Source organism: Pristiophorus japonicus, chromosome 18, assembly GCF_044704955.1.
Source record: "Pristiophorus japonicus isolate sPriJap1 chromosome 18, sPriJap1.hap1, whole genome shotgun sequence".
Classification (NCBI taxonomy): Eukaryota; Metazoa; Chordata; class Chondrichthyes; family Pristiophoridae; genus Pristiophorus; species Pristiophorus japonicus.
In genome coordinates this window covers 68,742,776-68,762,528 of record NC_091994.1, presented here as the reverse complement: position 1 = coordinate 68,762,528, position 19,753 = coordinate 68,742,776, and positions in this window count along the sequence as shown.

Below are 19,753 nucleotides of genomic sequence, written 5' to 3'. Positions count from 1 at the left end.
GCACTGAGGGTAGCAATGGCACAGAATGAGCTCTTGGTGGAAGACTTCAATGCCCATCACCAAGAGCGGCTCGGTAGCACCACTACTGACTGAGCTGGAGAACTGAAGGATATAATGGCTTGCTACAGGTAGTGAGATGTAATGTCTGTAAGCTTGTAATGTTTGTAGCTCCACACTATGGATGTCGACGTATTGTGTACTGCAATTGCACAGTGAATAATTAAACTGAACCAGGCAGATTTCCGGAGAGCTGCCTGCCATGTAGGAAGCTGTGTGTGCTTGTGCTCTGTGAATATATCACATTTGGTGGCGAGATGGGATCTTTAGGATGATTTAAAGCTTAAATTTTGTTGGAGAAGGATTCAGCCAGCCGACAGCGAGACTTTGGAAATTTCTGTCTTTGGAAAAAGCTACAAAATCCGAGGTAAAATACAGCACACAGTGTGAACAGCTAGAGATTAAAATGGCAGGTGTAATCGCATTTTTGGGGGAAATATAGACACGACCGGGAATGTTTTAAAACGTATGTGGATCGGCTAGAAATGTATTTCACTGCAAATAACATAATTGAAGTTCCAGACAATGCAGTTCACAACCGGGCTGTGTTGGAATGTAAGAAAGCGATCTTCTTATTGGAGGCGAGTCCGGCATTATACGAAACCCTTGTAAATCTCCTTGTGCCTGACGAGTCAAAGGACACAACGCTTAAAGAGATTTTAATGAAGCTGGAGCAGCACTATAACCCCAAACTGTTAGAAATTGCTGAAAGTTATCGTTTTGGGATACGGAATCAAAAGGCTGATGAAAGTATCACTGATTACATCGTAGCATTAAAAAAGCTTCGATGCACTGTAATTTTGGAAACTTTCAAAACTGAGCATTACGGGATCATTTTGTTTGTGGGGTGAAAAATGATGCGATCAGAAGGAAGTTATTGACGACGGATGAATTGATTTTTGAGATTGCTTGTCAGACAGCGAGGTCGATGGGCATGGCCGAACAATATGCCCGAGAATTAAATAATAATTATGGTCATCAGTCAACCGAGGTAAATCACCTTCAGGTTCAAAGTAAAAGACGGTGGGGGCCCAAAGTCTCAGAAACTGGAAATTCTAACAGAACGTCAAAGTCGTGCAATAGGTGCCTGGGACAACACATTGCTCAAAGTTGTCCATTCGTGAAGGCAGAGTGTTTCTTCTGCAGAAAGACTGGGCATCTGGCGAAGGCATGCCGACTGAAGGGTAAACCAGTTTTGAAAGCTATGAGTCCAGCGTTCAAAGCTATGAGTAGAAATCACAAGCGACTACATAGCATGGAAGAACAACAACAGGACGAGGAGATGTTAGACTTACATGTCATCAGGATCACGAGGTTAACGGACAGCGATTCTGAAAGCATCAAAATCCACATAGATGTTGCGGGATTCAGGATACCAATGCACATTGACACAGGTGCATCCTTGAGTGTAGTACCGGAGTCACTATATCGCGACAAATTATGTGATTTCCAACTGGAGAAATCCAAGATAGGGCAGCGAGGCTACTTCGGGAGAGAAAATTCTTATGATAGGTCGTATCACCGTACCGGTGAAATATAAAGATATAATCTCTCATGTATCACGTAGTGGGGAGGAGAGACCAATTACTTTTGCTTCACGCACTCTCATTGCCAGTGAGAGTAATTATGTGCAAATTGAAAGGGAAGCTTTGGCATTAATTTTTGGGGTCAAGAAGTTTCACAAATACTTGTATGGTCATAAGTTTACCATCGTTACGGACCATAAGCCCCTAACAACAATTCTCCATCCAAAGTCCCCAGTTCCAACATTGGCTGCAGCCCGAATGCAGAGATGGGCTTTGATTTTGTCAGCATATACATATGATATTGAATACAGACGATCAGCTGATCACAGTAATGCTGATGCAATGTCTAGATTGCCTTCCCCATCACAAGTTACACCCGATAGGGAAGAAGTGTTTTATTTTTCATACATTGATGAACTGCCAGTCACAGCTGAAGAGATTGGTAGAACAACCAAACGTGACCCAGTGATGTCAAAGGTGTATGAGTATATTGCAAATGGATGGCCAAACCAGGTAACAGACAAAGATACACATCCATTCTTCATTCGTAGGAATGATTTATCAGTCGATAAAGATTGTATCATGTGGGATGCAAGAGCGGTTATACCAAAGAAATTCAGGTCCAAATTATTAGGAGACCTCCATGACCAGCACCTGGGAATGTGCTTGACCAAGAGTTTTGCACGCAGTTTTTTATGGTGGCCAGGTCTTGATAAAGATATAGAGTACATCGTGAGTCAGTGTATGACATGTCAATTGTTAAGCAAGCAACCACCACCAGTACCATTACAGCCATGGAAATGGCCTCCCAGGGTGTGGCAAAGGCTACATATTGATTTTGCTGAGTTAGAAAGACAACAATTGTTCATTGTGATTGATAGCCATTCGTAGTGGGTTGAAGTGTTTCCGATGTGGAAAATAACAACAAGTAAAACATTGGACATTTTAGGGAAAATTATTTTCTTCATTTGGCCTCCCTGAAGAAATTGTTTCGGATAATGGACCACAATTTCATTCAGAAGAATTTGCACAATTCACGAGCAAAAATGGTGTGAAACAGACCAAGATTCCATCATACCATCCTGCTTCGAATGGTGCAGCAGAGCATACTGTACAAATTGTAAAAGGTGCCCTCATAAAACAAATGTTAGAACCAAAGCAAAGGAAACGACAGTTGTCATTGGATCACAAATTGGCAAATTTTTTGATTACATATTGAAGTACTCCTCATACAACTACTGATAGAACACCAGCAGAATTGTTTCTCAAACGACAGCCATGAACCAGATTCTCGTTGTTAAAGCCAAATTTGGCACAGTCCGTAGAAGAGACATGATTAAGACAGAAAGAGAATCATGATAGAGGTAGAGTAAAAGAGAGAAGTGTGAAATTAAACCAGAAGGTGAGAGTGAAGAACCATCACCATAAATGGTTAAAGTGGTTACCAGGAAGAGTGGTGAAGATATGTGGTCCTTGCACATATTTGGGAAAGATGTTTAATAATGGACAGGTTAGGTTTGTTCATGTAATGTCCTTGCTCAATGGCACAAAAACAACACAAGGCACATTTTATGGACAAGGTCACTCTATGACCTGAACCTTTATTCACAAGACCAAGAAGTGATGACCCTGCATGGGACCTCCTTTTATATACCTGGATGACCAGGTAATGAGTGTCTCCCACAAGTTCACCCCCTGTGATCAAGGTGTGCATTCCTTAAGTATATACAGTATTGCAGTGGTGTTACATAGAGGTTACATACATGACATCACCTGTCCCCCAAAGTCTTATTGGGATCATAGGTTTAGTCTTTCAGGTGGTCTACGCTCCCTTGTGGAGCGCCGCAGTTGGGGCTCTGGTTGTTGAACCTTGGCGTGAGTGTCTGTCACCTGTGGTGATTCCGGCCTGTCCGGGCTGACCGCCGGGACTGTGCATGCTGCTGAATGCTCTTGTTGCTCGTTCACTGGCGGTGGTGTGAGCACCATCTCATGATCTTCCTCGGGTTCCTCAGTGTCCATGCTGAACCTTTTTTTTACTTGGTCCAGATGCTTACAGCATATCTGCCCATTGTTAAGTTTAACCACGATGACCCTATTCCCCTCTTTGTCTATTACAGTACCCACAAACCATTTGGGCCCCACGGTGTGATTGAGGACAAATACGGGGTCATTTATTTCTACACATCTTCCCCTCGCATTACAGTCATGGAACTCATTTTGTGATTCGCGCTTGCCCTCAACTATGTTGGTCAGGACTGGGTGAATGAGGGACAACCGAGTTTTGAGTGTTCGTTTCATAAGTAGCTCAGCGGGTGGGACCCCTGTGAGTGAGTGCGGTCGGGATCTATAGGCCAGCAGGAGGCGCGATAGGCGGCATTGAAGGGAGGGTCTTGATTCCTGAGCATGCCTTGTTTAATGATTTGGACCGCACGTTCCGCCTGGCCATTGGAAGCCAGCTTGAACGGTGCCGTCCTGACATGCTTGATGCCATTGCCAGACATGAACTCCCGGAATTCGTAGCTCGTGAAACATAGAAACATAGAAAATAGGTGCAGGAGTAGGCCATTCGCTCTTCGAGCCTGCACCGCCATTCAATGGGTTCATGGCTGAACATGCAACTTCAGTACCCCATTCCTACTTTCTCACCATACCCCTTGATCCCCCAAGTAGTAAGGACTACATCTAACTCCTTTTTGAATATACTTCGTAAATTGGCCTCAATAACTTTCTGTGGTAGAGAATTCCACAGGTTCACCACTCTCTGGGTGAAGAAGTTTTTCCTCATCTCGGTCATAAATGGCTTACCCCTTATCCTTCGACTGTGACCCCTGGATCTGGACGTCCCCAACATTGGGAACATTCTTCCTGCATCTAACCTGTCGAAATCCATCAGAATTTTAAACGTTTCTATGAGATCCCCTCTCATTCTTCTGAACTCCAGTGAATACAAGCCCAGTTGATCCAGTCTTTCTTGATATGTCAGTCCCGCCATCCCAGGAATCAGTCTGGTGAACCTTCGCTGCACTCCCTCAATAGCAAGAACGTCCTTCCTCAAGTTAGGAGACCAAAACTGTACACAATACTCCAGGTGTGGCCTCACCAAGGTCCTGTACAACTGTAGTAACACCTCCATGCCCCTGTACTCAAGTCCCCTTGCTATGAAGGTCAACATGCCATTTGCTTTCTTAACCGCCTGCTGTACCTGCATGCCAACCTTCAATGACTGATGTACCATGACACCCATGTCTCGTTGCACCTCCCCTTTTCCTAATCTATCACCATTCAGATAATAGTCTGTCTCTCTGTTTTTACCACCAAAGTGGATAACCTCACATTTATCCACATTATATTTCATCTGCCATGCATTTGCCCACTCACCTAACCTATCCAAGTCACTCTGCAGCCTCATAGTATCCTCCTCGCAACTCACACTGCCACTCAACTTAGTGTCATCTGCAAATTTGGAGATACTACATTTAATCTCCTCATCTAAATCATTAATGTACAATGTAAACAGCTGGGGCCCCAGCACAGAACCTTGCGGTACCGCACTAGTCACTGCCTGCCATTCTGAAAATTACCATTTACTCCTACTCTCTGCTTCCTGTCTGCCAACCAGTTCTCAATCCACGTCAGCACACTACCCCCAATCCTATGTGCTTTAACTTTGCACACTAATCTCTTGTGTGGGACCTTGTCGAAAGCCTTCTGAAAGTCCAAATACATCACATCTACTGGTTCTCCCTTGTCCACTCTACTGGAAACATCCTCAAAAAATTCCAGAAGATTTGTCAAGCATGATTTCCCTTTCACAAATCCATGCTGACTTGGACCTATCATGTCACCTCTTTCCAAATGCGCTGCTATGACATCCTTAATAATTGATTCCATCATTTTACCCACTACCGATGTCAGGCTGACCGGTCTATAATTCCCTGTTTTCTCTCTGCCTCCTTTTTTACAAAGTGGGGTTACATTGGCTACCCTCCACTCCATTGGAACTGATCCAGATTCTATGGAATGTTGGAAAATGACTGTCAATGCATCTGCTATTTCCAAGGCCACCTCCTTAAGTACTCTGGGATGCAGACCATCAGGCCCTGGGGATTTATCGGCCTTCAATCCCATCAATTTCCCCACACAATTTCCCGACTAATAAGGATTTCGCTCAGTTTCTCCTTCTTACTAGACCCTCTGACCCCTTTTATATCCGGAAGGTTGTTTGTGTCCTCCTTAGTGAATACCGAACCAAAGTACTTGTTCAATTGGTCTGCCATTTCTTTGTTCCCAGTTGTGACTTACCCTGACTGCACTGGGAACATGGGCCATTATCGCTAACAAGGATGTCCGGCAAGCCATGGGTTGCATTGACCGCACGTAGAATCTCCACAGTGGTGGATGTCGTGCACGAATTCAAAATGATGCACTCGATCCATTTCGAGTACGCATCTACCACAATGAGAAACATTTTTCCCATGAACAAGCCTGCGTAGTCTACATGAATACATGACCATGGCCTGGTGGGCCAGGGCCACGGGCTGAGCGGGGCCTCCCTGGGGGCATTACCCAGCTGGGCACACGTCGTGCACCTGCGAACACAGTGTTCCAGGTCTGAATCAATTCCCGGCCACCAAACATGTAACCGGGCAATGGCCTTCATCAGCACATTGCCTGGATGCTCGCTGTGGAGTTCACTGATGAATGCCTCCCGGCCGCTCTGGGGCATGACTACCCGGCTGCCCCATAGTAGGCAGTCGGCTTGGATAGAGAGCTCATCCATCCGCCTGTGAAACGGTCTGACCTCCTCAGGGCATGCTCCATGTGTGGGCGACCAATTCCCAGTTAGGATACATTTCTTAATCAGAGATAGGAGAGGATTTCTGTTTGTCCAGATTTTGATCTAGTGGGCTGTGATGGGGGAGCCAACGCTGTCAAAGGCATCAACGGCCATGACCATCTCAGCACTTTGTTCCGCTGCCCCCTCGGTGGTGGCCAGTGGAAGCCTACTGAGCGCGTCAGCGCAATTTTCGGTGCCAGGCTGGTGCCGGATGGAGTAGTCATAAGCAGGCAGCGTGAGAGCCCATCGCTGTATGCAAGCTGACGCGTTGGCATTGACAGCCTTGCTGTCTGACAACAGGGATGTTAACGGCTTGTGGTCCATTTCTAATTCGAACCTCCTGCCAAAAAGGTACTGATGCATTTTTTTTTACACCATAGACACACGCGAGTGCCTCCTTCTCAACCATCCCATATCCCCGTTCTGCTTGAGAGAGCGACCTGGAAGCATAAGCCACAGGTTGTAGTTGGCTCTCAGCATTACTCTGCTGCAACACGCACCCGACCCCGTAGGATGATTCATCACATGTCAGAACCAATTTCTTACAGGGATCGTACAGGGTCAATAACTTATTTGAACAAGGTAGGTTCAGCGCCTGATTGAAAGCCCGTTCTTTACAGTCTCTCCAAAACCGATCACAACCGTTTAGCAGAAGCACGTGAAGCGGCTCCAACAACGTGCTTAAGTTCGGCAGCAAGTTCTCGTAATAGTTCAAGAGTCCCAGAAATGAACGCAACTCCGATGTGTTGCCGGGCCTGGGCGCTCGTTGAATTGCCTCTGTTTTGGATTCAGTGGGCCGAATCCTATCTCCAGCAACCCTCCTGCCCAGGAACTCAACCTCGGGAGCCAAAAACACACATTTAGACTTCTTAAGTCACAGGCCTACCCGGTCCAGTTGGCGTAGCACCTCCTCCAGGTTGTGGAGGTGTTCCTCGGTGTCACGACCCATGATGAAGATGTCGTCCTAAAATACGATTGTTCTAGGAATGGATTTGAGCAGGCTTTCCATGTTTCTTTGTAAAATCGCGGCCGCTGATTGAATGCCAAACGGGCACCTGTTGTAAATGAATAGTCCCTTGTGCGTAGTGATGGTGGTCAGTAGTTTAGATTCGTCGGCCAGTTCTTGGGTCATGTAGGCTGAAGTGAGATCCAATTTGGTAAACAGCTTGCCGCCTGCCAGCGGGGCGAAAAGATCCTCGGCTCTCGGAAGCGGGTATTGGTCTTGTAGGGGCACCCGATTGATAGCGTCCTTGCAGTCGCCACAGATCCTCTTTTAGGACAGGAACGTTGGGGCTCGCCCAGTCGGGTGAATTCAACGGGCGAGATGATGCCCTCTCTCAGCAAACGGTCCAGTTCACTCTCAATTTTCTCCTGCATCACATATGGCACCGCTCTGGCTTTGTGGTGCATTGGTCTGGCGTCTGGGGGTGATGCGTATCACTACTTTGGTACCTTTGAATGTCCCGACACCAGGTTGGAATAGTGACTCAAATTGTTGTAGGACTTGTGAGCACGAACTTCGCTCCACAGATGACATTGTGTGCACATCCCCCCATTTCTAGTTCATCTCAGCTAACCAGCTCCTCCCCAACAGTGCGGGACCATTGCCCGGGACAATCCAGAGCGGCAGCCGGTTCACCGATCCATTGTGTGTGACCGCCGACATTGTACTGCCTAGTACTGGAATGATTTATTTGGTATACGTCCGTAGTTGTGTCTCAATGCGTTCTAGTTTGGGTCTACTGGCTTTGAGTGGCCATAGCTTTTCGAATTGTTGAACGCTCATGAGTGACTGGCTAGCCCCCGTGTCCAGCTCCATGCGAACAGGGATACCATTTAATAAAACCTTCATCATCATTGGTGGCGTTTTGGTATATGAGCTGTGAATGTTTGCCACATGAACCCGCTGAACTTCAGCATCCATTGATTTGCCCCAAGAGTCATCCTGCCTCACAGACCCCTCTTCTGGTCCATCCGCCTCGTAAATTAGCCTGGTTACAGGCTTCCTGCACATTCGAGCTAAATGGCCACTGAGGTTGCAATTTCTGCAGACAAATTGTTGAAACCTGCAAGTCCTGGCAGAGTGTTTGCCCCCACACCTCCAGCATGAGATGAGATTCCCATTGTTGTGAACAAAGGAGCTATGACCCGGCATTCCTCGCTTATTGTCTCTTTGACTGCTCTTGAGTACCCTGTTAGTGGGTGTCAATGGCCCCATCCCGGACCGCATTGTCCACTGTGATGGCGTAAATGTCCATTCAGCCTGCTATTGTCTCTGTTGAAAACCTACTCTGGGGTCTATTGCTGCCTGTGGTGTGTCGAACTGCCCTTGCCTGCCTGCGGGGCTCTGAGTCGCGTTTATGATATTGACTCCCTGATCCCCCGCTGCATTGGAGGCAGAATTGCGCGCGTATATTATTTTGGTTTCCTCCTCCCCCAACATGAAAGTCTGAGCCATCAACGCCGCCGCTTCCAAAGTCAAGTCCTTGGTCTCAATTAACTTTCAGAAAATCCCTGCATGACCGATGCCCTCAATAAAGAAATCCCTTAACACCTCCCCCCTGCAGGTGTCTGTGAACTTACAGATGCTGGCCAAACGCCGGAGGTCCGCAATGAAGTCCGGTATGCTCTGTCCTTCACGACGTCGGTGGGTATAGAAACTGTGTCGGGCCATGTGTATGCTGCTCGCCGGTTTGAGGTGCTCAACGATTAGTTTGCTGAGCTCTTCAAAGGTTTTGTCCGCCGGCTTTTCGGGTGCTAATAGGTCCTTCATGAGCGCGTAAGTCTTAGGTCCGCAGCTGGTCAGCAGATGGGCCCTTCACTTGTTGGCTGCTGCATCTCCCAGCCATTCTTTCATGACAAAGTTTTGCTAGAGCCTCTCAATGAAATCGTCCCAGTCCTCACCAACACAGTACCGTTCCTCTGTGCTACCGGTGGCCATTCTCGTGGGGCATTGATTTAAGTGGTATGGAGAGAAAGCAGGAAAGGGGTACTGAAGGAATGATCAGCCATGATCTTATTGAATGGCGGTGCAGGCTCGAAGGGCCGAATGGCCTACTCCTGCACCTATTTTTCTATGTTTCTATGTTTCTATGTTTCTCGTCGCCAATGTAATGTCCTTGCTCAATGGCACAAAACCCACACAAGGCACATTCTATGGACAAGGTCACTCTATGACCTGAACTTTTATTCACAGGACCAAGAAGTGATGACCCTGCGTGGGACCTCCCTTTATATACCTGGATGACCAGGTAAGGCGTGTCTCCCACAAGTTCACCCCCTGTGGTCAAGGTGAGCATTTCTTAAGTCTATACAGTATTGCAGTGGTGTTACATAGAGGTTACATACATGACAGTTCATATTGATCATATTTTACCGAGAGACATGGAAGGAGTTGAAGGTGGGAATGATTCAATTATTTCTGACTCATCAGATAGTTTTGATACACCAGTAGCAAATCCTAAATCCAATGTACTTGAAACAAATCCAGGAGAGAATCAGAATGAAAGTCTGAGTCCGAGTCAGGAAAACAAAGAGCCTGAAGTTAGAGTGAGTTCAAATGAAAATTAAGGAAATTCCGTGGAGGAAAACGTTCCTCAGGATGAGTCTCGAATGAGTTTAGATTCAACACCATGTTTGGAAGGTTCTGTTTGAGAGTGAAGGTATCCTCTTCGAAATAGAAAACAAGTGGTAAAGTTAAATATGTAAATATGGAAAAAAATAAGTTTATATCCTGTGTTATGTATAAACATGAAAGTTATGTATGATGTTAGTTATAATAACTTCTTCATTAAGGAGGGAGAAGTGTAATGTCTGTAAGCTTGTAATGTTTGTAGCTCCACACTATGGATGTGGATGTATTGTGTACTGCAATTACACAGTTAATAATTAAACAGGACCAGGCAGATTTCCAGAGGCTTCCGCGAGAGCTGCCTGCCATGTAGGAAGCTGTGTGTGCTTGTGGTCTGTTAATATATCACATGAGAGAACCAATGTGAGGGAAAAACCTAGTTGACCTCGTCCTCACCGATCTATCTGTCGCAGATGTATCTCAATACCTCATCTCAGATGACAGTATTGGTTGGAGTAACCACAATAGAGTCCTTGTGGGAGCAAAATCCCATCTTCACAATAAGGATACCCTCCATTCATCATCATAGGCAGACCCTCGGAATCGAGGAAGACTTGCTTCCACTCTTAAAATGAGTCCTTAGGTGGTTGGACAGTCCAATATGAGAGCCACAGTCCCTGCCACAGGTGGGACAGATAGTCGTTGAGGGTAAGAGAGGGTGGGACAGGTTTGCCGCATGATCTCTCTGCTGCCTGCGCTTGCTTGCTGCATGCACTCGGCAATGAAACTCAAGGCGCTCAGCGCCCTCCCGGATGCACTTCCTTCACTTCGGGCGGTCATGGGCAAGGGACACGCAGGTGTTGGTGGGGATGTTACACTTTATCAGGGAGGCTTTGAGGGTGCCCTTGTAACATTTCTTCTGACCACTTTTGGCTCATTTGCCATGAAGGAGTTCTGAGTAGAGCGCTTGCTTTGGGAGTCTCGTGTCTGGCATGTGGACAATGTGGCCTGCCCAGCGAAGCTGATCAAGTGTGGTCAGTGCTTCAATGCTGGTGATGTTGGCCTAGTCAAGGACACTAATGTTGGTGCGTTTGTCCTCCCAGGGGATTTGTAGGATCTTGCGGAAGCATCGTTGGTGGTATTTCTCCAGCGACTTGAGGTGTCTACTGTACATGGTCCATGTCTCTGAGCCATACACCCTCTATTATGTTGTGTGACACGACCACCATGCTAAATGGCATAGATTAAGAAAAGATCTAGCAGCTCTCTAGGCACCCATGGGGCACTGTGACCCCTCAGCAGCAGTAGAATTGTATACCACCACAATCTGTAACTTCATGGCCCGGCATATACCTCACTCTACCATTACCATCAATCCAGGAGACCAACCCTGGTTCAATGAGGAGTGTAGAAGAGCATGCCAGGAGCAGCACCAGGCATACCTAAAAATGAGGTGCCAACCTGCAAAGCTGCAACACAGGACTACATGCATGCTCAACAATGAAAGCAGCATGCTATAGACAGAGCTAAGCGATCCCACAACCAACGGATCAGATCAAAGCTCTGCAGTCCTGCCACATCCAGTCATGAATGATGGTGCATAATGAAACAACTAACTTTTGTGATATATATCAATTACTTGGACTTAGATGTTGGCGGTATGATTAAGAAGTTTGCAGATGACACTAAAATAGGCTGTGTGGTTGATAATGAAGAAGAAAACTACGGACTGCAGGAAGATTTCAATGTACTGGTCAGGTGGGCAGAACAGTGGCAAATGGAATTCAATCCGGGTAAGTGTGAGGTAATGTATTTGGGGAGGTCTAACAAGGCAAGGAAATACACATTAAATGGTACAACACTGAAAAGTATAGTGGAACATAGGGACCTTGGAGTGCAGGTCCACAGATCCCTGAAGGTAGCAGGCCAGGGAGATAAGGTATATGGCATATGGAATACTTGCCGTTACAAGTTGAGGCATGGAATACTAGAGCAAGGAGGTTATGCTTGAACTGTATAAAACACTGGTTAGGCCACAGCTGGAGTACTGCGTGCAGTTCTGGTCACCACATTACAGGAAAGATGTGATTGCACTGGAAAGGGTGCAGAAGGGATTTACAACAATGTTGCCTAGACTGGAGAATTTTGGCTATGAGGAAAGATTGAAGATGCTGGGTCTGTTTTCTTTGGAACAGAGGAGGCTGAGGAGAGACCTTATTGAGGTGTATAAAATTATGAGGGGCCTGGAGAGAGTGGATAGGAAGGACCTTTTTCCCTTGGCAGTGGGGTCAACAACCAGGAGGCATAGATTTAAAGTAATTGGGAGGAGGTTTAGAGGAGATATGAGGGGAAATTTCTTCACCCAGAGGGTGGTGGGGGTCTGGAACTCACTGCCTGAAAGGGTGGTAGAGGCAGAAACTCTCACCACATTTAAAAGTTACTTGGATGTGCACTTGAAGTGCCGTAACCTACAGGGCTTCGGACTGAGAGCTGGAACGTGGGATTAGGCTGGATAGCTCTTGGTCGGCCGGCGCGGACACGATGGGCCGAAATGGCCTCCTTCCGTGCTGTAAATTTCTATGATTTTATAATGGGAGGCGGAGGCTCCATGAATATCCCCATCCACAATGATTGCGGAGCCAGGCACATGAGTATAAAAGATAAATGTGAAGAGTTTGAAACCTTCATCAGCCAAAAGTGCTGAGTGGATGATCTATATTGGCCTCCTCCTGAGATTTCCACCATCATAGAAGCAAGTCTTCAGCCAATTCGATTCACTCCACGTGATATCAAGAAACAGCTGAGCGCACTGGATACAGCAAGGGTTATGGACCCCAACAACATCCCGGCTGTAGTGCTGAAGACTAGTGCTCCACAACTAGCCGCGCCTCTAGCCAAGCTGTTCCAGTACATCTTCAACACTGGCATCTAACCGACAAAGTGGAAAATTACCCAGGTTTGTCTTGTCCACAAAAAGCAGGACAAATCCAATTTGGCCAATTAACGCCCCATCAGCCTACCTTCAATCATCATCAAAGTGATGGAAGGTGTTGTTGAAAGTGTTATCAAGTGCAGCTCACTAATGACCTGCTCACCAATGCTCAATTTGGGTTCAGCTGCTTCATCAATAACCTCGCCTCCATCACAAGACCAGAAATGAGGCTGGCCTCAGATAGTAAAGCATTCATTGCTCGCATTGAAGGAGTTATCTGGAAAGAGATGGCCAGAGACTCCTCGGTGAAGCACTGTTCTCTAATTGCCGTACCCCCCCCCCGTGACCATTAGGGGCTACAAATTCGCTATCGCCCTGATTGGTGTGCTACCCTTTGAGAAGTTGGAAGTTTAGCACAAGGCGCTAATCAATCTCACTGCCCGCTAAATTCAGTCTCAGAACTCAAAGAATGCAGGGGGGGCGCTAAATCAGACACCGATGGCGCAGCTGAGTGGCGTTCGGCTCCAAGCAGTAGCGAATATGAGGTGTTGTGTAATCGGGAGTGAGCGTTGGTGAAGGCAGCTTCCAGCTGCTAAAGGGGAGGGTCACTGGACTCTGCATACCAGCCCCCAGTGACTCGGGGAGTACAGAACGGCGATATGCTGTGGGGTGAAAAGCAAAGTTCTCTGACCGCCCGCAACACTCCAGGGAAGAAGCAGCATTTACTTGGCTGCTGATACATCCTGCGCTCTCTGCCACTCATAACTGAGCTTTGGAACGGAAGTTCCTCGACAGCTGGGGCGCCTCCCTTTAAGTACCGCCCCGCCAGCCACTGGTTCACGCCTGCGCTCCCTGGCGCTGTCAGCGCGAGGTGGTAAGACAGGGGGCGCTACTGAAGTTTACAGATCGGGCACCCAGCGAGCTTTGCACACTCGCTGACATCGCAATCTGCATGGCGAAAGATGCCAAATGTTATCGCCGGCACTACGGGCTGGCAAATTTGCCATACGGTGCGAAATTCGTCCCGCCATGATGCTACTGCCTGAGTGCCTCCTTAGTGTCCCCGCCAGGCGCTATCTGGGGGTGCTAACATGCCACATTTCTCCCCGTAAGTCTCTTCATCTTGCTTATGATTGGCTCTTTCCCATAGCAACAGAGCCAACTGCTTGGTCATACCTACTGCTGAGGATGATTACCCAAAGAATCAACTTATCTTGGAAAGAATAGGCTTTGCCACAATAATCTACCGGAAGTCTTTGAGTGTGTCACTGCACTGATGCAGAAAAGCAGTTTAGTGGCTATAATCTCTTTGGAATTTAGGAGGCAGGCAATAAAACTTAACTCATAATGAGCATTTAAACTCAGGAAATGAACGACAAATGGGTTGCATGAGCTGTAAATTGTCTCAGAAGGTGATATGGAGAAGTTGAGGATGAGGATTTGAAATGTAATGCTTTGGGGTCTGTGGAATCAATGTAAGTCAGGAAGGACAGTGTGATGGAGTTGGGATTTAATCATTTTCAGGATCCCTGCAACCACAAGAGTCACCAATCAACCCTGAGTTGAGCTTTAGAACCCCTTATCCTCTCCAATAAGGTCTCTCTCTCTAACATCACCCTCCTCAGCTCCTACTTCATCCCCATCTTCACTCAAAGCCTTGTATATGCCTTTGTCACCTTCAGACTCAATCATTCCAACACTCTCCTGTCCTTCACCTTCCATAAGCTCCAATTTGTCCACAATTTTGCTCGGTAAACCGATGCTGCAATGCATCCATCAGACGTTGTAAACGGTCTGGTTCAGCCTGAGTCAGTGGCAGGAGAGTGGGTGAAATCAGTTACAAGGCAAGGGAGTTTGTTGCAGTGAGCAAAAATAATGGTTTTAGACTCCGCTTCTGCGACAGCAAAAGTGACATCAGGATGGTGTGTTACCTCCCTGGTGCAAGGGTCAATGATGTCACTGAGCGACTGCAGGGCATTCTGGGGAGGGAAGGGAAACAGCCAGTGGTTGGTCCACATTGGTACCAACGACATAGGTAGAAAGAGGGGTGAGGTCCTGAAAGCTGAGTTTAGGGAGCTAGGAGTAAGATTGAAAGCCAGGACCTCAAAGGTGGTAATCTCGGGATTACTGCCAATGCCACGTACTAGTGAGGGTAGAAATAGGAAGGATATTCAGATAAATATGTGGCTGGGGCATTGGTGTAGGAGGGAGGGCTTTAGTTTCCTGAACAATTGGGACCGCTTCTAGGGTAGGTGGGACCTGTACAAGTCGGACAGGTTACACCTCAACAGAGACGGGACCAATGTTCTCACGGGTGGTTTTGATAGTGCGGTTGGGAGGGCTTTAAACCAGCTTGGCAGGGGGATGGGAACCAGGAGAGGGCTCTGAGCTAGTAAGAGTTGGTGAGAGCTCAGATGAACAGAACCCAAAGAAAGGATGCAAAAGGCAGGAGGCAACAGAGCAGTGTAGCACTGGGGTAAGTGTAAACCACAAGGTGATAGGAAGGGACAATATGTTTGAATATAAAGGGGCTGTAGGAGGGGTCAAAATTAAAAATCATGATTTAAACACGAGTATTAAAACACTTCACAGAAACGACGCAGTTTTCAAAACAAAGTAAATGAGTTGGCGGCACAAATCATTACAAATGGGTATGATTTGGTGGCCATTACTGAAACGTGGTTGCAGGGTGGCCAAGACTGGGAATTAAACATACAGGGGTATCTGACAATTCGGAAAGATAGACAAGAAGGGAAAAGAGGTGGGGTAGCTCTGTTAATAAAGGATGATATCAGGGCAGTTGTGAGAGATGATATTGGCTCTAATGAACAAAATGTTGAATCATTGTGGGTGGAGATTAGAGATAGTAAGGGGAAAAAAATCACTGGTGGGCGTAGTTTATAGGCCACCAAATAATAACTTCACGGTGGGGCGGACAATAATCAAGGGAATAATGGAGGCATGTGAAAAAGGAACAGCAGTAATCATGGGGGATTTTAACCTACATATCGATTGGTCAAATCAAATCGCACGGGGTAGCATTGAGAAGGAATTTAAAGAATGCATACGGGATTGTTTCTTAGAACAGTACGTTACAGAACCTACAAGGGAGCAAGCTATCTTAGATCTGGTCCTGTGTAATGAGACAGGAATAATAAATGATCTCCTAGTAAAAGATCCTCTCGGAATGAGTGATCACAGTATGGTTGAATTTGTAATACAGATTGAGGGTGAGGAAGTAGTGTCTCAAACGAGCGTACTATGCTTAAACAAAGGGGACTACAGTGGGATGAGGGCAGAGTTGGCTAAAGTAGACTGGGAACACAGACTAAACGGTGGCACAATTGAAGAACAGTGGAGGACTTTTAAGGAGCTCTTTAATAGTGCTCAACAAAAATATATTCCAGTGAAAAAGAAGGGCAGTAAGAGAAGCGATAACCAGCCGTGGATAACCAAGGAAATAAAGGAGAGTATCAAATTAAAAACCAATGCGTATAAGGTGGCCAAGGTTAGTGGGAAACTAGAAGATTGGGAAAATTTTAAACGACAGCAAAGAATGACTAAGAAAGCAACAAAGAAAGGAAAGATAGATTACGAAAGTAAACTTGCGCAAAACATAAAAACAGTAAAAGCTTTTACCGATATATAAAACGGAAGAGAGTGACGAAAGTAAATGTTGGTCCCTTAGAAGATGAAAAGGGGGATTTAATAATGGGAAATGTGGAAATGGCTGAGACCTTAAATAATTATTTTGCTTCGGTCTTCACAGTGGAAGACACAAAAACCATGCCAAAAATTGCTGGTCACGGGAATGTGGGAAGGGAGGACCTTGAGACAATCACTATCACTAGGCGGGTAGTGCTGGACAGGCTAATGGGACTCAAGGTAGACAAGTCCCCTGGTCCTGATGAAATGCATCCCAGGGAATTAAAAGAGATGGCGGAAGTTATAGCAGACACATTCGTTATAATCTACCAAAATTCTCTGGACTCTGGGGAGGTACCAGTGGATTGGAAAGCAGCTAATGTAACGTCTCTGTTTAAAAAAAGGGGGCAGACAAAAGGCAGGTAACTATAGGCCGGTTAGTTTAACATCTGTAGTGGGGAAAATGCTTGAAGCTATCATTAAGGAAGAAATAGCGGGACATCTAGATAGGAATAGTGCAATCAAGCAGACGCTTGATGAAGGGGAAATCATGTTTAACTAATTTACTGGAATTCTTTGAGGATATAACAAGCATGGTGGATAGAGGTGTACCGATGGATGTGGTGTATTTAGATTTCCAAAAGGCATTCGATAAGGTGCCACACAAAAGGTTACTGCAGAAGATAAAGGTATGCGGAGTCAGAGGAAATGTATTAGCATGGATCGAGAATTGGCTGGCTAACAGAAAGCAGAGAGTCGGGATAAATGGGTCCTTTTCGGATTGGAAATCGGTGGTTAGTGGTGTGCCACAGGGATCGGTGCTGGAACCACAACTGTTTACAATATACATAGATGACCTAGAAGAGGGGACATGGTGTAGTGTAACAAAATTTGCAGATGACACAAAGATTAGTTGGAAAGCGGGTTGTGTAGAGGACACAGAGAGGCTGCAAAGAGATTTAGATAGGTTAAGCGAATGGGCTAAGGTTTGGCAGATGGAATACAATGTCGGAAAATGTGAGGTCATCCACCTTGTAAAAAAAACAGTAAAAGGGAATATTATTTGAATGGGGAGAAATTACAACATGCTGCGGTGCAAAGGGACCTGGGGTCCTTGTGCATGAATCCCAAAAAGTTAGTTTGCAGGTGCAGCAGGTAATCAGGAAGGCGAATGGAATGTTGGCCTTCATTGTGAAAGGGATGGTGTACAAAAGCAGGGAGGTCCTGCTGCAACTGTATAGGGTATTGGTGAGGCTGCACCTGGAGTACTGCGTGCCGTTTTGTTCACTTTACTTAAGGAAGGATATACTAGCTTTGAAGGGGTTACAGAGACGATTCACTAGGCTGATTCCGGAGATGAGGGGGTTACCTTATGATGATATATTGAGTAGACTGGGTCTTTACTTGTTTGAGTTCAGAAGGATGAGGGGTGATCTTATAGAAACATTTAAAATAATGAAAGGGATAGACAAGATAGAGACAGAGAGGTTGTTTCCACTGGTCGGGGAGACTAGAACTAGGGGGCACAGCCTCAAAATACGGGGGAGCCAATTTAAAACCGAGTTGAGAAGGAATTTCTTCTCCCAGAGGGTTGTGAATCTGTGGAATTCTCCGCCCAGGGAAGCAGTTGAGGCTAGCTCATTGAATGTATTCAAATCACAGATGGATAGATTTTTAACCAGTAAGGGAATTAAGGGTTATGGGGAGCGGGCAGGTAAGTGGAGCTGAGTCCACGGCCAGATCAGCCATGATCTTGTTGAGTGGCGGAGCAGGCTCGAGGGGCTAGATGGCCTACTCCTGTTCCTAATTCTTATGTTCTTATGTTCTTATGTTCCCGGTGTTGAGATAAAGGAATGACTTATGACTTATCCAAGAGCATATGTTGGACAAGCTGTCTGGCAGCACAGAGAAAGTCACTGTGTAGAGATGGACTCATCCTACTCTTCAACCCAAGACTGTGGTGAAGTGGCCACCTAGTGAGTGGCGCAAGCTGCTATGGTTCTGTTGGGATGGTAATGACTATAAACACCAACAACTTGTATTTATAAGAACATAAGAACATAAGAAATAGGAACAGGAGTAGGCCATACGGCCCCTCGAGCCTGCTTCACCATTCAGTAAGATCATGGCTGATCTGATCATGGACTGTCTATTTCTGTCTTAAATTTATTCAATGTCCCAGCTTCCACAGCTCTCTGAGGCAGCAAATTCCAGATTTACAACCCTCTGAGAGAAGAAATTCCTCCTCATCTCTGTTTTAAATAGATGGCCCCTTATTCTAAGATTATACCCTCTAGTTCTAGTCTCCCCCATCAGTAGAAACATCCTCTCTGCATCCACCTTGTCAAGCCCTCTCATAGGGCCCAAGTTTCCACATGATTTGCGCCTGATTTTTAGGAGCAACTGGTGGAGAACGGACTATCTTAGAAATCGCAATTCTTCACATTTTTATTTCTGCAGTTCTAGTCAGGTAGAACAGTTCTATTTTGGAACAGAATTTTTTCTTCAAAAGGGGGCGTGTCCGGCCACTGACGCCTGATTTCAAAGTTTCCACAGTGAAAACGTACTCCAAACGAACTTAGAATGGAGCAAGTGAAGATTTTTGTAGAACTGAAAAAACCTGTTCTACACATTAAAAAATCAGGCGCAGGTTTCAAATTAGGCGTCCAGAACGAGGTGGGGGGGGGGAGGAGGGGGGGAAGGGAACTCATTAAATTCTACAGTAAATCCTTATTTATACTTCTACAAATATTATACAAATAAATCCAACCTGAATAAACATTTATAAGCAAAGAAAAGATTAAATAAACCATCTTCCTACCTGTGTGAAAGTGCTTCAGGCACGAAGAATGTTGCAGTCAGCCTGAGGCGCCCGTTCTTCCTGTGGGGGGGGGGGGAGAGGAGGCGCCCGTTCTTTCCCGCGGGGGGGGGGAGGAGGCGCCCGTTCTTTCCCGCGGGGGGGGGCGGGGGAAGGAGACAGTGAGAAGGCTGCAAGTGCTGATGTGCTGATGGCAATGTGCTTTTATTAAAAATTTTTCAAAAATTAAACAGCTACAAAGAACTACAAAAATGGCCGAGTGCCAATGTTTTTTTCACACTGCGCGTGCGCAAACGCTTCAACGCACACGCGCAGCGTTGCCGGCAGGAAAAAAACTAATTTGACTAGTACCCGCCCCCTCCCACTT